Source organism: Panthera leo, chromosome E2, assembly GCF_018350215.1.
Source record: "Panthera leo isolate Ple1 chromosome E2, P.leo_Ple1_pat1.1, whole genome shotgun sequence".
Taxonomy (NCBI): domain Eukaryota; kingdom Metazoa; phylum Chordata; class Mammalia; order Carnivora; family Felidae; genus Panthera; species Panthera leo.
In genome coordinates, this window is record NC_056693.1 from 59,779,312 (window position 1) to 59,798,948 (window position 19,637).

Consider the following 19,637-nt stretch of genomic DNA (forward strand, 5'->3'; position numbering starts at 1 on the left):
CTTCTCTCGCGAGGACGGACGCCATTATCGCATCTCCCCGACAAACACCACGAGAATTCCGCAGCCCACACGGTAATTGCAGCTCCCGCAGCCGGTCGCGTCTCCACCTCCCCCTTCCCGCGGGGCGAGAGCGAGAGCGAGAGCGAGATCTCCCCTCCTCCCTCCTCCCTGCGCCCTCCTCCGGCCGCCGCGCCCGCCGCCCCCGCCCGGGACGCCCTGCGCGGCCGGCCAACGGCCCGCCGCCCTCGGCCCTGTGGGCGCCCTCCGCTCCCCCGGTCCCCCTTCCCGGTTCCTGCTGCTTCCCCGCCGCGGGCCCTCCGCCCCCGTCAGCCTCTCCTCGCCGCCAGCCGCGAGCCCGCCCCTCCCCCCGCCCCCTGGCCCCGGCGGCGCTCCCGGCGGCGGGCCGGGCGTGGGGCCGCGCGCGAGCCTCGCTCCCCCCGGGGTGCCGCGCGCCGCGCCGGTGGGACGGGCGGGGGACCGGGCGCCCGCGGCCGCGCGCGGTGGCGGGGCCGCCCCTGCCACTTGGCGGGGACGAGGGGAGACGGCGCCGCGAGCGAGCCCCGCGCCGGTGGCCGCTGTCAGGCCGGTCTCCGGGCCGGCGTGTGCCCCGGGGCACCGGCGGGCGAGAGCGCACGCCCCCGCTCGGCCGAGGGCTCCCGGAGCAGGGGGGTGGTCGTCCGCGGGGGAAGATTTAGGGGTTCGGGCCCCCCTCCCCCCCCGCCTGTTTGGTGTGGCCCTTCGGAAGTGCGGCCTCGGATGCCGGTCCCGCCTGCACCGTGTGAGCAGCTTGGAGACGCCGCCTTCACGCGGGGCTGGGTTTTCACTGAAGACCTGAGTGCTCCCGGAAGAGCTGCCCACACCTGTGGGCGTCTGCGGACCGAGACTCTGCCCGGCTTTGGGTCTGTTCGCCCGGAGTGGCTCCTGGCGGCCCGTTCGGAATTACCTGTCCCGCCCCGGAAGGCGCTCCCGGGCCCGGCGGCGTTGGTGCGGCGGCGCCCGGGGAGGGTGGCCGGTGGGAGGGGCCGGCCGCTTGTCGGGCACACTTGCGACTGGCGGTTCACGGGAGACGGGAGCGAACCTGGGGGTGGTCAGGTGGTCCTCCGGAAGCGGGGGAGCAGGCGGTCAGAAAGTAGGTCACCCGGCCCCTCGAGATTCAGCCCTTGGGACCGCCCCGGGGTCCAGACGCCCGGTGGCAGCAGAAACCCGCAAACCGCCCGCGAGACTAGTTCTTTCTGTAGGTTTGGCTCCCATTTTCTCCTCGTCTCGCGGTGAAGATAAGAGTTACGTTCTTGTGATGTTGGCTTTAAGTTTTTAGAAATGGCTGCCGTTTGTGGGTTACGTGCTGTGGCTGGGACTGCTGATCCTTTCCAGTGTCTCTTGTCCCAGCGATCCGGGGAGGTGACGGAGGCCCACAGAGGTTAAGAGACTCGTCCGGGACACACAGAGCCAAGGCTTTGAACTCAGTCTGTCTGAGGTTGGAGCTTTAATACATACATATCTATCTATCTCCCCGTATATCTGATATTTTAACCAAAGTCCTATACACAGCACAATGTCGGTGAAAAACTTGAACATTGAGAAGCAGCAGTCCCCTGTCCAGCCTTTCAGTTTCTCTCCTCAAAGAAATCTTTTTAATGTTCCTTCTGGAAGGTTTCCATAGCTCTGAAGCGAAAGTTGGTAGTTTATTAGTTTTACACATTGTGGACTTTCTGTTATGATAGATGATTTCGCTTTTCGGGTCAGATGCCATTTTTTCTACCCCCTGAATTAACTGTGTTAAATTGTTTATGACTGTACAAATACTGTTTGCTTCAAGGCTGAGTGGTGCATTTTCTCTCTCCTACAGTCTTTTGTTTTTTCTGTTGTTGGTAATGGCTTTTTTTTTTTTTTTGGTATCTTTGCATTTGCTGTTCCCATGATTCTTTGTCTTAAATTTTCAAGCATGCCAGATCTCTCCAGTGTCCCGTCTTCTCCCCAGGTCTCTGTCCTCTTTTTCTGATCTGGATTGATTACCCTGTAGGCCAGTTACAAGTGTACTGCCGATATTTTCCTGTATTATACATCTGAGTTTGTTCAAGGTTCCATGTGTAATCATGGCTTTCTTCATCATTTCAATGAGAACCTTCTGCCAAGTAGCCTTATTCCTTTTGGGTAACTCTTTAGGATCCTTTTTGGTGTTACGGGCATTTTCAAAGTGCCCCAGGATGCGGAGTCCCACCTTGAGTGCTCGGTGCCTCTGGGGGCTTGCCTTCCAGCTCTGGGAGATTCTCTTTGTATTTATTTGAGAATTGTTTCTGCTTTTACTCTTTCGGGAGTTCTTATTAGTTTGATGGTGGACATCTTGGATTGATCCCTTGAATCTCTTTCTCCTCTTCCTTTGTCATTTTATTCTCATTTCTGGGAGGGGGCTTCGATATATTGCCCAATCTTTTAAATTTTTTATTAACACAACTGAAAATTTCGAAGAGGTTATTCTGTTTTTTTCCCCCCACAGTTTATTGTTTTGTGAATGCATTATCTTCTCGACTTTGAGGAGAGCAGTAAGGATTTTTTTTCATTTCTTTTATTCTCTGATTTCTTATTCTAGTGTCACTGTCGCCATCATCTTTTTAAAAATACTGGTTTCATACTTCATATGGCAAATACTCCTTAAATATTGGTAATTATTGTTGTCTAAGGCCAGAGAAAGTAGGCAGAGAGCTGAGTCTGTGCGGCTGGTTTTGAAAATGTGCGGGTCTCCCCTCAGGTGATTGGGAACTTGTTACTGTGTGGGACTTTGAGTGCCGGAACCCAGAGACTTTTCCTCTGCGTCTTACGGCTTAAGAAAGACCCCTTTGATTTGGGGCTGCTCCCCCTGGTCTAGGGAGGACTCTTGTATAGCTTTTCCGTGCAGGGATCCAACTTCTGTGAGCAGGCTCAGCCCTTGCTTCGCTGAGTGTCCTGGCCCACCACAGGCTTAGAGCCCTCCTCTGGCCGTACCCGTTCCTATGTGCTCCAGGTTGTGGTTTCCTTTGTCCTCCTAGATCCTTTCAGTCTCCCAGAAATTGGCAAAATACCTGGCCCGTGTCTTCTTTCTTGTGGGTTTATTACATGCGACTAAAAGTCATTTTAATGGGACGAGCAGAGATCACCTTTGTGGCTAGTTCTCACTGTGAGCAGGAATTCCAGAGCCCATTCTTGTCACTCTGCTCTCCTGCCTCCCTGTGGCCTTGGTAATGGGTGCCTTCTGTCAGTGGAATGGGTGGCCTACTCATTGTCCCCATGGCCATCTCCGCACTGCAGCGTGGGCGGACGTGGTGCGTTCCTGCTGGAGGTTCTGGCTCCGCAGCCTTGGAGGAGTGCCAAGCTCAGCTGGGGAAGGCCAACCGTAGACAAAAGGTTGTGATTTCACACTCTTCTTTCGGTCTTGGCACGTCTCACCGGCTTCTCGCACCATGTCCTCGTACAAAGATAGCACTTAAACATGCCCGAGTTTAAGGATTTGCCTCCAGTTAAACAGTGATTACTGTACTTGAAGTGTAATCTTTTAACAGTATTTTTTCAAAATATTTTTATTCCCTGCCCCCCCCCGCCCCCCACCCCGTGTTTTATTTATTTATACTGAGACAGGGAGAGAGAACGAGCAAGGAAGGAGCAGAAAGGAGAGAGAGAATCCCAAGGGCTCGATCCCACTAACTGATCATGACCAGAACCAAAATCAGAGTTTGGCGCTCAACTGACTGAGTCACCCAGGCGCCCCTAAAGCGTAATCTCCACGCATTTTAGTCGATTGTCCTTTGAAAGTTGTGCACGGTGACATACATCAGCTGCATTTGTCAGGGCCCAGCGAGGCCCACGTGAAGTGGTCCGTGGATCAGTGACCTTGCCATCTCTAGGTGTTTGGGAGAAATGCACACTCTCAGGCCCCCAGCAGACATGGAATCAGAATCTGCAACTTTGGAAACTTTTAACTTTGAAGTAAATTTACAGTTAAAGAAAAGTTGGGGGAATAGTTCGGAGCGCTTCCCTCTTCTGTCACCCACTTGCCATAACGCTGACTTCTTACATAATCAAGTGTCCTTAAAAATCAGAACCTTAGCATTAGCACAACACTATTGACTAAATTACAGACCTGACTGAATTTCATCAGTTTTCCATTAATGTCGTTTTTCTGTTTCAGGATCTAATCCAGGATCCCACTCTGCATTTAGTTGTCATGTCTCCTGAAGTGTCCTCCCATCTGTGATACTTACATAGCCCCAAGTATCTCTCCCAAGAGATTTATATATTACAAAGGGAAAAATGGTGACTTCACGGTGGAAAAACCTGACAGATACCACCTTAACCAGTAATGAGACATACCGTGTCCTGCACTGAGAAACGCGTGCCCGTAGTGCGGTCATGTGAACCCAGATTGAGAGACAGTCACCAGAATCTTAACTGTTGCTCCTCAGAAGCGTCCAGGTCTCGAAAACCAGGGAAAGACTTAGAATTTGCATTTGCAGAGATGGCAGGCGTGGTATATGCACTTTGCTGCTGCGGAAATACTTCCTGTGCTAGAATAAGAGGTCACCACAGTCCCGATTTGTGCATTGGTAGATGGATGCTTCAGGCACAGGTCCTAGGTGAGTTTATGTTCACGGTTTATTGATAAAACACCCAGCATAGAGTGTTCGCCTTCGTTTTTCCTGTGATCTTCACCTACACTGTATAAATTCTGAAAACATCAGCGGTACCATTAAATACACAACCCACGAGACTGACTTTAAAATGTGCGCGTAACTTTACCAGTTTAGCTATTTATAATCTGGAAAACAAACATTTTTCTCATTTTGAAGAAGCTCCTGGGGGAAAATACACATTGAGGTTTTTGGTGACACTGTCTCAGATAAAAAGCTTTAAAAAGTCCTCCCTATAACAGGTAAATAAAGATCACTGTTATGTTCTCTGACTTCACGTATATGATGGTCGTAAAAACAAGATCACGTAACGGATTGTTCATTGGAAGTACTTTGAAGCATTCTGAGATGTTCACTTTTGGGGCTGTGAGGGGGAGTTTTAGGGAATTTGAGAGCAAATATTGAGTGGGATCTCATTGTTGCAATTTGCTCTCTCTGTTTTTTTTTTTTTTTTTTTTGGTGAAGTTTATTTTGAGAGAGTGCACATGCGCACGTGAGTGGGGAGGGCCAGAGAGGCAGAAGGGGAGAGCACCTCAAGCAGGTTCTGCACTGCCAGCACAGAGCCCACCGCAGGGCTCAGTCGCGACCTGGGGGACCGGGCCCCGGCACCCTGCAGTTTGCTCCTAAAAAGCTACCCTTGTTTTCTTGCTGGGGCCAGTGCCTGGAGCTCATTTAGCGCGTCCGCAAGAATTGGAAACAGCAGTCCCGTCCTGCCTGCTTTTCAGGGTAGCGATCAAATAACGTTTAGGTTTCCCATTTTCATCTTGTGCATGTTGTGAAACCAGTTACACGTTAGAGCTTCAGCTGATAATTCAACTTTATGCTATCCGCCTCACCTTTTTGGCTCTGTGCGTTGTCCAGGGCTGTGGCCGGACTGCCCCCCCCGGAGGAAGTTCTGGACTCCTCACCCCCCAGTGCAGTGGTGAGGTGTGGCATCCTCATCATAGAGCATCGGTGTGTGCCTCTTTAAGAGGAAGCAGAGCCTGGGGGCGGCACCTGGAGCCTCCCATCCCTTGAAACCTGTGATTGGTCTTGAATTAAATTGTGATGGGAGCATGAACTTCTCAAGCCACACGCGGACGGTACGTCCAAAATAGAGTGACATCACGTGAAATCGATTCCGATATTGAATTAACTTTTCTGTACCTTTCACTTCTACCCACGGTCAAGAAGTGTCCGATATAACTGAATGTTTTGGGCCATCTACCTCCATGGTGACCCAGAATACCTCAGGAGGTCAGGTCGCTTATAGTGCAGAAGCGTGGAAGACGGATATCCAACAGGAAGGGCCAGAGAAGGCAGAGATGAGAACATGTTTTACTTGAGTCACTGAAAAAGTAGATAGGTGGCGTGAATGTATATGTGGAAATTGACTACCATTTCCTCGTCCTAAATTGTCTCGTATTAGCAGATAAAATAGTCGAGCGTCCGTAGGGCGCTGAAAGCGCAGGCGGGTGGGACGGGGCCCAGGTAGGGACGGAGGCCTGCCCTCACGGGTGGGGATGCCGTCAGGAAACCCGGGATGCGTTGAGCCAATCAAGCAACTGTGGCAGAAGCCTGTACTGACAAACTGTTGAGTAATAAAGATTTGTATCCCGAGCTTCAAAAACTGCTGCTTGTGGTCTGTAGTGATTTTTTTCCTTTTGTTCACAAGGTAGAAAATCACCAAATAACTTGAAGCCTGGCTTAACCTTTCTGAACTTTCTAGAAAGGGGTTTGGATGACACTGGCAGTGAAAACTCGATGTGTGTGTACTGCTGGACTCCCTGGGTGGCAGTTGGGTCCGGTGGGTGTGGCCAGGGCCTCGGGCATCTTCACGTCAAAGACCGATCAGGAACCGTGGACCCAGGCTTTGGTTCCTGCTGTCACCACGGTTCAGCCCTGTGATCCATCGGCAGGTAGATGGCTGGGGTGCGCCTGTCTGCTGCCACACCATCCGGGGGACTCGTCGGCAGGAGCCCGGGACGGTCCTCGGGAGCAAGGTGCTGCATTAGGCTGCCTTTTACGCCAGAATGCTTCCCTGAAGATGCTGAAGCCGTGTTAATTCACACCCCATGTGTTTTTAAACGGAATTGGACAAAGAAAGCTGAGCGTCCTGTTTACCTGCTAAAAGTGGCTGCAAAAAATGTTCATGTTTTTTGCAAAGTGAGGGTTTCATAGGTTATTTTAGATTTGTGTAGTTTAAATTTATGTAAAATTGCAATCATGCTCTGCTAGGAGAAAAGCTGACGGGGTGACATGATGAAAGCAGGTGCATACTGCTTGGGGTTCCCTTCAAGCATAGCTGCTAATAAAAAGTGCGGTTAGATTTGCGTCTTGAGTTCTGGGGACCATTCAAGGACTCGGCCTGCTGTACCTCGTTGGGATTTCTCTGGATCCACCATAATATGAATCAGAAGTCACTCCTTACAGCTAACAGGAGTTGGAGCAGCAAGATCACCGAGACCTGAAGGCAACCGAACCGTCCTGTGGTCGCGCAGGCCCCTCTTCCAGAAGGTCAAGATTACTCTTCTGCAGGAATAGTTCCTGATTTCCTTACCCCTCAGTCTCAAGGCAGTTTCGAGATTCTAAAGATTCCACAGATGTCACTAAACACTTGGGAGCTCTAGGGCAGAAGTCAGGAAACTTTTTCTGTAAAGGCCCAGATTAAATAAACTTTTTTTGGCTTTGGGGTCTCTTGTCACAACTGCTCAGCTTTTCCCTTGGAGGGTGGAGGCCAGAATGGGTGTCGCTGTTTTCCAGTAAAATTTATCTACAAAAACGCAGGATTTGGCCCGTGGGCTACAGTTTGTGAATCTCCAAGCTCTAGACTTAAAAGTGCTAATGCAAGTTGGAGAAATAAGTCAAAGCTGGGGGTTCAGTAACATGATAGGAATACTTCAGCCGGCGCCAGATGCAGGACGAGCGCTGTCCTCGTCTTCCAGATTGCCGTGCTGTTCCCTGGGAGCGCCTTGCTCTCGAGTGCAGACCTCGAGACTTTGGGGTGATCTGGAAGAAGTCCTCCAAGCCGTCTCATTCATCTGCTGAAGGCACTGAGAGCGTAGGTCAGACACTTCTCGTTCATTTTAGAAAAGTCTACTTGGGAAGGAAGGATCGGGTGGCAGCCTTTCGGAAATACAGTGATGACAAAGTCCCCTTCAGATGAGAATCTTCTGTCCTCACTGCCTTTCTTTGGAGAGCAAAAGCCTCGGCACCTCTTAGGGATTGGGTGTTTTCAGGCTTAGACGTTGCAGGAATAGTACAAAGAATTATAACGGTCTTCTCAGATGTTACTGTTTTGTATTTGCTTTATCACCTCTCCTCACTACAGCTGTATATGTGTGTATTTTTTTCTGTACAGAGTAAGATAATGATGTCCTGTTACTCAACCACTTATGTGGTGTTTCCTAAAAACCAGGGATATTCTTTCATACAACCACAACATAATTATTAAAATTTGGAATTTAACGTTGATACATCTCTATTATCTGAGCAACAGATCTAATTCAGGTTTTACTAGTCATCCCAATAATGTCCTTGATAGCAAAAGAAAAAGGGATTCTTGTATGCACTTTGATGAATCTTTTTCCCCAAGAATATTTGTCCTGGCCCATATAATTATAAATTAGGCCCACACTCCTCACAAACTGCAAGTTTAATAAAATCAGAAGTGCAAATTTATTGCTGACAAAAGTCACTTTGAATAATCCTTTCCTTCTGCCCTTCTATCGAGAGAGGAGTGGGAGACTCAGCCAAGAGGCCGAATGTGTTGCTCTTTCAAAAGTCCACTCAGGTCATTAGTTCCAAGTGTAAATGAGCTGTGATTAGAACGTGCTAGAATTGTGAGTCCGAAATGAACCTGACCTTACATGGTATCATTTGCTAGAGTTATTTTTAAAAAGGTTAAATTACCTAAGGTTGCCCTCAAGTATATATAACCCTATTGGGCGAGTTAAGGGTTAATTTACAGGGGTACCTACTCAGGGCTGGATCTGTGTGTGTGTGTGTGTGTGTGTGTGTGTGTGTGTGTGTAATCAGAGCATAAATATTTTGGGTTTCTGAATTGAAATTCATCCCGCCCCCCTCATCCTCCCCTCCTGAAAGTCAGGTTAATGGGCCAGGGTGAAAACGTTTCTGAAAGGCAGCTAAATTATGTCATGTTTCTTTTATCAAAGTAAAATTTTTTTAGTGTAGCAAATAGATTTTCTTAACATTTAAAAATAAGTTTCATTTGGAATTGTCTTAGCATGTAGCAAGCAGTTCCTGGCTCCTATGTTGCTGTCCCTGTCCACATTTGTGACTGGAGTCCCAGTTTACTGGGTTCCCCCGCGCCTGTCTGGATGGGAGTTTTGGGTTCCATGTGGCACTTCTTCTGACATAGGTGGGACAGTCCTCTCCAAAGATGTATTTCGGCTCTGTTGCTAATAGGATTGCCTTATGTTGTGTGGGCCGGTTTCGAGGAAGGGGAGTGTTGGGGTCTGAGACCCAGATCACCTTGTCCTGGTTGTTTGGCTCAGGGCAGACTCTTGAATGTCTCCTGCAGAGGAGGAGGAGGCTGGTGTGGAGGGCAGGTCTGAGCACTTGTGAAGCCGTTAGCCCAGCATTCACCAAGTTTCAGGGCTTAGTCCTGTTTGCGGCCTAAAATCCAAACTCCTCGCGTCTCACACAGGCTTCCTGGTGTTCTTGAGCAGTAGTGGGAAGGCATCCTAGTTTGATTCAGACATGTGACTACAAATGTGACTTTCAAAAATTAGGATACATGCTTTACATGGACGTTTTGATCGCATGGACTTTTGTTTCTGTCTTAGACCCGATCCAGTTGATTTTGGGGTTCTAAGTAGAGTTCCTTCTTTGTTTTGCTCTCAGTTACACATCGAGAACTCCGATCTTAAGGAAAACAGTGCCAGGATGCTGTATCTAGTACCAAGAATGTAAACAGATTCTTGGCCCCCACGGTGATGGTGGCGTGGGATGCGTCCGCCTCCGCCGAGCCCTCGTGAGGGCTGTGCTTGGGTCAGCCGGTGTCTAGGACACAACCTGGCCAGTCTCCTCAGGCTTTGGTCTGTTTTCCGTTCTGGATCCTGTGAGTAGTTCTCCTTGGTTATCGGCCCTGCCTCTGAGGGGTCGCACTTGCTTGACAGGTTGTGTGGATCAGAAACCTCCGGGAATGTCCCTGCCTCTGCCATCTGTCATTGTTGCTTATTTTAACGACTGCCCAAGTTGGGAGTTGATCTTCTTTTGTTTTTATGTTGCCTGGCTAGGGTTCCAGGTTCCCTTAACATTTAGGCACATGCTAGTGGCTTTGTTCGGTTTCTGTGAAATTGCGAGGTAGGGAAAGGAGAGGAGGACGCTGTAGTGTCCTTCCCCTCGGACTGCTGTCCACCTTCCTCCCCAGGCTTCTCAGCACGCCCCTGACGTAGGAGAGGCGGGTGGGCGATACAAGGATGGCTTTGGGAGGGACCGGGGGCACGCTCGGCTTGCCGGATCGACGGACTCAACGGCAGAGCGCGTCACAAGGAGAGGAGCTGCGCTGTCCAAGTGGCGGATCCTTCTTTTTGACTTGATTTTCCCCACGAGGTGATTAAAGCCAAGATTTGTACCGTCCCGTGGCCGAAGGACTGACCGGACAGGAAGCGCAAACGTGAGCGATGGATGGCGGGCGGGCTCGGTTAGCAGGACACGGGCGAGTCTCTGTGGAAAGTACTCTGCTTCCTGCCCCCCCTCCAGCCCCCCTTCTTCAGGGCCCTGGGGTCTCATTTCCGCTAATAACTGTTCATGATGCCTGTCACACAAGGGAAGCGTTTGGGGCTGGGCCTACCTGTAAAATGGGGGCACGGGGACCTGCACCAACAGGTGTGAAGACAGAATGCCTTACTGCTGGGGCGCCTGGGGGGCTCAGCCGGTTCAGCGTCCCACTTCGGCTCAGGTCATGATCTCGAGGTTCGTGAGTTCGAGCCGCACGTCGGGCTCTCTGCTGTCAGCGTGGGAGCCCATCTAGGATCCCCCGTCCCCCTCTCTCTCTGCCTCTCCCCAGCTCGTGTGTGTGCATGCACGCTCTCTCTCAAAAAATAAACTTGGAAAAAAAAATGCTCTAGTGCTCATAATGGTGCTTAGAACTCAATACGCGGAATTGTTGTCACATTACCTTCCAGGCCCCACGTCTTCTTACGCTTGTCAAGCTCATAGGGTGCTGATTTCACTGACAGAAATGTGCATAAAGTCACAATTTTGTTTGTGGTAAACTTACATCACAGAATCTTGGAATTTTAGAACCAGGCCAGGAACTCAGAGGTATTCGAAATTAGTAAACTTGCTAAGAAAAAGCCTGGCCGTGCTTGTAAAGTACACGTCTTGTAAATGCGAGAAGCCACGGTGGCCTTTGTGTTTCTGCTGTGAGGAACTGGCCGGTCTGGACTCCACAGACCGCCGTCCGTGTAGGCTTTTAGGGTTAAGACACCCTCTTGTTCTCTCCCGGGAAGTGACTTCTCCCGCACTGCTTGCTGTAAACGGCGATAGATTCTGTTATCACACGGTGTTGTAATGTGTGCGTACTGTTTGTTACTTAATGATAATTGAGAATTTTAAATTCTCGTAGATGATTTTAAACAATTGCAGCGAGTACGGATTCTTACAATCTTAGGGCTAATAGTTCTTGTATGAACGAACATACGTCAATGGGAAAAGGACTCTAAGTGTTTAATTTTACCTTTAATTCAGTCTCGTAGAATGTGCCGTAGCTGGATTTAGGTATATGATCACCCAGTAGATGATCAAACCAGTAGAATATCTCTTTGAAACATGGCTTTCTTCTCCGGAGGGACAAAAATCGGCCGTGCCGTCTGCCCCATCTCCACACCTCTGAGTGTTGTCTGTCTTGACCGAAACGACAGAGGTTCAAGTCGGTCAACTTTTAGGAGAGAGTCTGCCTTAGGGCTGCGTTCTCCAAGTGGTGAATGCTTCCTTTTGACTTTTCGTCCCCCGTGAGATGATTCAAGCCAAGATTCGTACCGTCCTGTAGCTGAAGGACTGACATAGCTGTCCGGCCAAGGACTGGAGGCGCGAGGTTCGGGATCGCGTGTTCACAGGGTCGCCGGGAGCCCTTGCGGTCCCGCCCGGTGCGCGCTGCAGTGGTTTGATATTAAAGTGAGAGGTTGAGCGCCGGATGGACGAGCCCTCCCAGCCCCAAAGCGGCTGTAGACAACGTGCAAACAGCTGGGTGTGGCCAGGTTCCGATAAGGCTTTCTTTGTGGACGCTGAAGTTGAGTTTCATAGGATTTCGTGTCACAAAATACTGTTCTTTTGACTTGGCTGGAGGGCTGTCCGGCAACGGTGTGTGGGGGGGGGGGGGGCGGGCGGATTTGACCTCGCCTGCGTTTGTGGGGCAGATGAATTAGAGGAGGTCGTGTATGGGCAGGCAGGCTGGAGCCAGACTGGGGAAGGTTTGAAGCCTGGGTGAAGGGGAAGCCGAGGAGGGCCGTGCGAGGCGCTCGAGCCGGGCTCTGAGGGGACGAACCTTCTTTGCAAGACTGTCATACAGGGCGGATGAGGGAGGACCGGCTTCCTGCCCCAGCCGCCTGTGGCTTCGGGAGGGACCAAGGGGACGCTCGGCCTGCCGGATCCGTGGGCTCAACCGCAGTGTCACAGGGAGACGATGCTGCACGTCAGAGGGGCAAGAGGCAGGGACCGGGGGGAGGCCAGCTGAGCGGCCCCCGGCGGACCAGGTGCAGCGGGAGAGAGGAGGAGGAAGAGGGAGGAAGTCGGGTCAGAATCAGCAAGCGGGAAGAAGCCCTAGGGTCTGGCGAGGGTCGGGAGTGAGGGTAACGGCGGCGAGAGCTCCCAACTGTCTGCGGGGTCTTTTGTGGGAGGCGCCGGGAGGCGGTACCTCCTGGAGCAGCCTGCTTGGGGGTGGGGGGCCGGCTCGGGCAGAGGTCAGCGGCGGAAGCGTCGGGTGGATTTTGTTGTCCCCGGGCCGGGCCCGTGGCGTGTTTGAAATGCGAGGCGTGAGGGCGAGGTGGGGGACGGATTCGGGAGGGATGGGGTCGCCCCCCGTCATTGAAGTGTGAGCCTGCCGGCAGCCCTGGGAGATGATGCCTTCCGTCGGTCGGGCGTCCCAGGTGCGGCTTCCTGGGAGGCGGGAGGGGCCTCGGTGGCGCCCCAGGGGGGTGGGTGTGCTCCGCGGGGAAAGGTGGGGAGCTTTCGCGGGAGGGCAGAGGTGCCCCGGGAGGGAGGGAGACGAGACCTGGGAGGGGTGGTGCGGAAGGGCGGTCAGGAACGGATACCGGGCGCCCGTCTGGGCCCTGGGAGAAGAGCTGACGGTGAGGTTGGAAAGCATGTTGTTTGTTTGGGCTTCAGAGGGAGAGGGAAGAGACCTCGTCTGTGGATGCGCTCGGGGGGCTTCCGGAGTGTGCTTCGGGAGTTTGGCACGGGAGGGATGTGGTGGGAGGTGGTGGCAGCGGAGTGGATGGCAGGGCCTTGCTTTTGTCTTTTCTAACGTTTACTCGTTTGAAGACCTTTTATCAGCTCCCTGCGCCGATAGCACGGGTCGTTCTAGCTCCCTGCACCGGTTGCTCCCGCTGCCAGCGCCGCACAGCGCCGCGACGTGGGGCTCTGTCCGGCGACGGGGGGGGGGGGGGGGGGGTGCTCCAGGCACGGCGTGGCCCGTCAGCCTGAGCATGTTCCGATCGGCCGTTCCGTGCCGCGTCCCCTCACTGGAACCTAGGGCGCAGGTGCCGGAAGAGTGCCGTGAGTACACAGGCGTGTGTCCTTCGTCTGGGTTCACAGAGGGGTAGCGTTTGGGCCGAGCCGCATCCGCGTGGGCAGGCACACCTCGGTCGCGCGGTGGGCTGGCGTCCAGGCCACCGCAGTCGAGCGGGTGCCGCGGTGATGCCGGCCGGTCACGTCGGGATCTGGGTTTGCCGGCCCGAATACTTGTTTACTCCGTACTGTAGTTGGCTTGTGTGCACTGGCAGTATGTCTAAGAAACAATGTCCGTACCTTAATGAAAACATACTTTATTGTGGGGGCGCCTGCGTGGCTCAGCGGGGTAAGCGTCTTGACTCTTGATGTTGGCTCAGGTCATGATCTCACGGTCCTGAGATCGAGCCCCACATCGGGCTCTGCGCTGAGTGTGGAGCCTGCTGAGGATTCTCTCTCTCTGCCTCTGCCCCTCCCCAACTTGTGTGTGCGCGCTCTCTCTCAAAAAAAAAATAAATAAATACTTATGGTTAAAAAATGCCACCCATCGTCAGTGCTTTCAGTGAGTCGTAATCATTGATCACAGATCACCGCAACAAATAATAACGAAAAAGTTTGAAATATTGTGAGAATGACACATTTTGGTAATTTTGGTAGCCCTCTATTTTTTTTTTTTTCTTTTTCCTGCTTTTGAAAGTAAGCTGCATAGGGGCGCCTGGGTGGCTCAGTTAGTTAAGTGTCCGACTTCGGCTCAGGTCATGATCTCATAGTTTGTGAGTTTGAGCCCTGCATCGGGCTCTCTGCTGACAGCTCAGAGCCTGGAGCCCGCTTTGGATTTTGTGTCTCGCTCTTTTTCTGCCTCTTCCATGCTCATGCTCTCTCTCTCTCTCTCTCAAACATAAACATTAAAAATTTTTTTTAATTAAAAAAAAAGTTGCAGAGAGACCACTATATTTCACCCCTAAATGCTTGAGCGCTCATGTCCTGAGAGCAAGGGCATTCCTTTATATAGTCATACCTAAACAATGAACAGTATTCAGTGTCACTGAAGATACTGCCCATATATTAAAAAGAAAGTTTTTTTTGAATGTTTATTTGTTTTTCAGAGAGAGAGAGGGAGAGGGAGAGACAGAGCATGAGCAGGGGAGGGGCAGAGAGAGAGGGAGCCACTGAATCCAAAGCAGGAGCCAGGCTCTGAGCCATCAGCACAGAACCCGACGTGGGGCTCGAACTCACAAACCGTGAGATCGTGACCTGAGCCCAAGTCGGACACTCAACCGACTGAGCCACCCAGGTACCCCGATACTGCCCATATTTAAATCTCCCCTGAAATTTGTTTATGGCTAATGACCCCCTGCCTCCCCCAAGACCTCGCTGCATCTGGCAGGTCTCTTTGTCTTGGTTAATCGAGAGCAGGCCTCTCCTAGTTTTATGCTGTGGACTTTTCAGGGGTTCCGGCCAGTAGACCTGTCCCTGTATCCCTTTCGTTCCTGCCTCTGCCGACTCCCTCAGGTCTCCACTGGGGCTGGGGGAGCTGCCTCATCGGTGCACCCCTGCCTGGGCCTGTTCTTAGCGCTAGCTAAGCGGGAGATCCAGGGGGAGCCCCTTTGTCACGTGTAGTTACTGCTCTCTTCTCTTGGAGTGGCTGTTTAGCACAGTGCCTAGTGATTATTTTTTGAAGGATCAGAGAATGAGTGCGAGATCACTTGCTGCCGCGTACAAGAGTTCGCAGACACTCGCTAAAGTTCGTCCCAGGACTAAGAAACGAGGCGACGGCTCTCAGGCCTGCAATCTGTCGTACGTTCTCACACTCCCGCATCTTGGGCACAGGTAGAATTGTGTGTTGTCGGGGTAAATCCTTGACAGTGTGAACAATTTATAGCTACCAAGGAAGAAGTAAAATATGGATGCAGTAATGTAAGCACCAAAATTTTTATGGCAAGACACATACAGGCTTCTGCAGTGTTTTCCCGTTTATCGTTGGCAGTTGGTAAATCAGGTGAAAGTTGCTTGTAATTGCACTCGTGGTTTTTATTTTATAGCAGACATCTGAAGTTCACTTTAGGTCATACATGGTTCTTCTGCTTTCTTTCTGGAGCTATGATATCTGAAAGCACTGTTTGTCAAAGTGTGGTCCAAGGAGCCACATGGGTGACTTGAGACCTTGCCAGGGGCTCTGTGAGGCCAAAATGGTTTTCATAATGATCCTAAGAGGTCATTTGTCTTTTTTGTGGGTTGACACTTGCACCGATGGTGCAGGGTTGATGTGGCAAAGCGGCCGCTGCCTGGGCCCGACACAGGCCAAGCCCCCGGCCGCAGTTGGGTCCTTGTTTTCTTCACTGCCATGCAATTAAAAACAGCCATTTTCACCTAAGAATGTCCCTGAGGAAGCAGTCAAATTCATTTTATTAAGTCTCAGCCCTCGAGTACCCCTCTGTTTCATTCTCAGTATGACAACACAGGAAGGTTATGGAAAGTTCTTCTGCGGTGTTTTGGATTCGGAGCCCTGCCTTGGACACACCCCTTCTGCACTTGTGTTACTAGCTCAACTAGCTGTGTTTTCTCATGGACCATGTAAAAGAACAGCTGACAAACTGGGCATTTTTTTTTCAATGTGAGAGAGAGAGAGGGTGGGGAGGGCGGGGGGACAGAGGATCCCAACGCGGGGCTCAAACTCATGAACCGCAAGATCATGACCTGAGCTGAAGTCAGATGCTCATGACTAAGCCGCCCAGGTGCCCCGAGGGTATTTCTTAATGAATTTTTTTAAAAATCTTTTTTTAACGTTTGTTTATTTTTTGAGAGAGAGAGAGACAGAGCGTGAGCAGGGGAGGGGCAGAGAGAGAGGGAGACACAGAATCCGACGCAGACTTCGGGCTCCAGGCTCTGAGCTGTCAGCACAGAGCCCAATGTGGGGCTCGAACCCACAAGCTTCGAGATCATGACCTGAGCCGAAGTTGGACGCTTAACCCACTGAGCCACCCCGGCGCCCCTTTACTGAATGAATTAAGTTAGCCTGTTGCTGCAAGGAAAGCCACTGTGGCACCATTACTGGTGAGAAAATTTGCGTTTTCAAGTGGAATTGGAATTTTGGGAAGTGTGTATCTGTCATCGAGATCCTGATAGCTTCTCAGTACTTAAAGGTATTTCTGATATCAGTGTTAGTGAATGTGATGCTTTTGGTAATACATGATGAACTACACCTGGAATGTTCCGTGCGTGATGTTACAAAGTTGCACTTGGGTAAAAGTAATCCATTGAAAGTGCAAGACAGGGGCGCCTGGGTGGTGCAGTCGGTTAAGCGTCTGACTTCAGCTCAGGTCACGATCTCGCGGTCCGTGAGTTCGAGCCCCGTGTCGGGCTCTGTGCTGACAGCTCGGAGCCTGGAGCCTGCTTTGGATTCTGTGTCTCCCTCTCTCTCTGCCCCTCCCCCGTTCATGCTCTGTCTCTCTCTGTCTCAAAAATAAATAAATGTTAAAAAAAAAAAAAAATTTAAAAAAGAAAGTGCAAGACAGACCAATGGATTTTATTTTTATTTTATTTTATTTTATTTTATTTTATTTTATTTTATTTTATTTTAAATGAAACTTTATTTTTTGTTTTAAAAAATTTTTAATGCTTAATTTTTGAGAGAGAGACAGAGTGTGAGCAGGGGAGGGGCAGAGAGTGAGGGAGACCCAGAATCCGAAGCAGGTTCCAGGCTCCAAGCTGTCAGCACAGAGCCCGATGCGGGGCTCGAACCCACAGACCGTGAGGTCATGCCCTGAGCCAAAGTCGGACACTTAACCGACTGAGCCCCCCAGGCGCCCCCAGACCAATGAATTTTGAAACACTAAAGTAAAATGTTCACTCATAGGGTTTCAATGCAACATGACTTTAGAAAAATAAAACACCACTTGAGTTTTGCCGTTGGATTAAGAAAGACTATCCACAGGTGCCGGAAAAGGCTGGTACAATACTGCCCCCGCAGCACTCTGCGTGAGGGTGAATTTTCTTCACGTATGTCAACCAGGATGGTTCATTCTGGTGCAGCAGATTGGGAGCTGATGTGCGTGGGGGGATCCAGCTGCTTCCCAGTAAGTCTGCATTAGACAGATTTGTGAATATGCCACACTGTGGCCCTCTTCCTGCTAAGATTTTGCTGCTGCTGCTGTTTGGGAAACTATCGTGTATGTTAACATGGAATGTGTTGGTTTTTACAATTTCCAAACGAATAAAGAAATATTCAAAGATTTTCTGTTCTAATTTCAAATATGGTAACTACTGATAGATACACCCATACAAGCATTAACTGTTTGGGGGCCTCACTAACTCTAAGGCGGTAAAGGGGGTCCTGGGTGCCGTGCGTGTGTGAACTAGGGCCGTGGGGGCCGTGGGGGCGGCTGGAATCCAGCCACGTCTCCTTCGTGTGTCGTGGTGGACGTTTGAGGTCTGTGGTTTTCGGAAAGGAAGAGTGGAAGTGGCACATTTAGCCAAACCTATCAACCTTAAGGGGAAGGATCTGCTACCTGAGGCTTAATTGGCCTTCTTTGTCTAATTTTAAATGTAAACACATTTCGGGGGCTGTCTGACACGAGGGGCAGTGGGCTGGCTCTTCCCAAGAAGTGAAAACCTTGGGAAGAAGGATTTCCTGCTTCCCAGTGTCCTTGTTTATCTGGCCCCTGACCTTTTATGGAACTGTGTCCCTTTCCTCCCCAGTTCGTCCTTTGCCTACACGGATTTCGGAGGAAAAAAGGAAGCGAGCAGAGTTTTTTCCACATATCTCAGCTTAATAAATACGGATTTTTTTTTTGCTTGCCGCAGACCAGCTTTTAATTATTTTATTACCGTACTACTTCCATCCAAAAGGATTTGACTAAATGGAATGATTTCAGTTTCCCGGAGGTTTCCCTGTTTCTGGAGATTTCGCCTCGAGTGCTGCTTGGCCACGTCCTTACGTGGGGATGGAAATCCCTGTTGTGGTTTTTATGGCGCGGTGGGCTTGACATTCCTGCTCGCGTGCGTTCGAAGCCTCCACCAGGAGCCATGCGGGGTGACAGGTGGCGGCTCGGCGGGCCGCGGGCTGGGGCGGCAGCGGTCCTCCCCGGCACTGCTGTCTGGTCCCAAGCGTCTGTGTCGTGTCATGGCGTCCTGAGACTGTCACGTATTTGTCCCGGGACGCTCCCAACCCTCAGTTCGTGTCCTCGTCCCTAGACCTCAAGGGCCTGCAAGGTAGGGGCCTCCGCCGGCTGTGTCTCTTCAGCCTGGCCCCTCTGCGTGCTTCTGATGGCTGGTAAGTAATTGCAGTAGCCGGAGTCAGGTCGCTGCCCGGGGAGGCTGTGCGGAAACAACTTCGTCCAAATCACACTCGGCATCAAGGCTTCGCTCGAGGGTTAATGTCGGAAACGGCCCTGTGAACAATTTCTGCCCTAAAACAATTGATGAGAAAATAAATCCCGTACGTGTGACATCCCTAGTGAGACAACTCACGTGTTGTTCCCGCAGTGACTGGGAAGGTCCTTGTGTCAACACAGGGAGGCTTTATTTGGTGGTTTTTTCTTGCTGTGTTTTTTCACGTAACGAGAGCCGATCGCCTGTAGCATTTTATTTTTTAGCTGTTACTGCTAAAGCAAAGTTGTGTGTGCGCTCAAATACAGTAGTTTGTCTCTTACGCCTGTTTTAATGGCCTTGTGGTTTTATTTTATGGGGATCCGAAATATTTAAAAGTTAGCAAAATTAAAAATAAATGTGCAGTTCTGTATTTCAGCTGATGGAACGGCTGCTCGTGTCTGCCGTTGACAAGTGACGAGCGGCTCGTCATACTTTCATTGTTAACGACTGAGCGCGCCATTCGTATGAAGTTGGCCGTCGTAAACTAAACAGACTCGTGACTCCATTGTGGTCTAGTCCTTTTTGATTTTCTTTTATTTTTTGAAGTTTATTTCTTGTTTTAGCAATCTGTACACGCACCGTGGGGCTTGAACTCATGACCACAAGATCGATAATTGCAGGCTCTTCCTACTGAGTCCTTAGTGAAATCAAGACACAAAGGCAGTACTTTGAAGAGCTTACTCAGTGGTTTTTTAGTGGAAATGCTGACCTTCCCAGCTGTGCGTTGGCACGTAACCCCACAGTGGGCTCGTAGCGTTCCAGTGTGCAGCCTCTGCTAGGCAGGGGGCAGAGTGATGGAACTTCCTGCCCCAGTGGGGCTCATCTTCCAGTAGGGGAGACAGGTGTTAGACGAAGTAAGTATTTAGCACACGTAGTGAGGTGGACCATCAGTGCTTTGCACGGAAGCAGGAGAGGGGAGCAGGGAGGCGGGTGCTG

General features: G+C 50.9%; 1 protein-coding gene across 7 annotated transcripts in view; it reads left to right on the forward strand.

Moving 5' to 3' along the window:
* The window catches only part of LOC122208655 (BTG3 associated nuclear protein), a 112,142-nt gene continuing 92,505 nt past the window's right edge, over positions 1–19,637 (forward strand). For 4 of the 7 annotated variants that reach the window (XM_042919928.1, XM_042919929.1, XM_042919926.1 and 1 more), the window contains exon 1: positions 2–72. The gene's annotated coding sequence lies outside the window, so the exon portion shown is untranslated. Of the gene's footprint in view, positions 73–19,637 lie in introns of all 7 variants that reach the window. The other 3 variants (XM_042919925.1, XM_042919923.1, XM_042919924.1) reach the window with 1 other exon arrangement.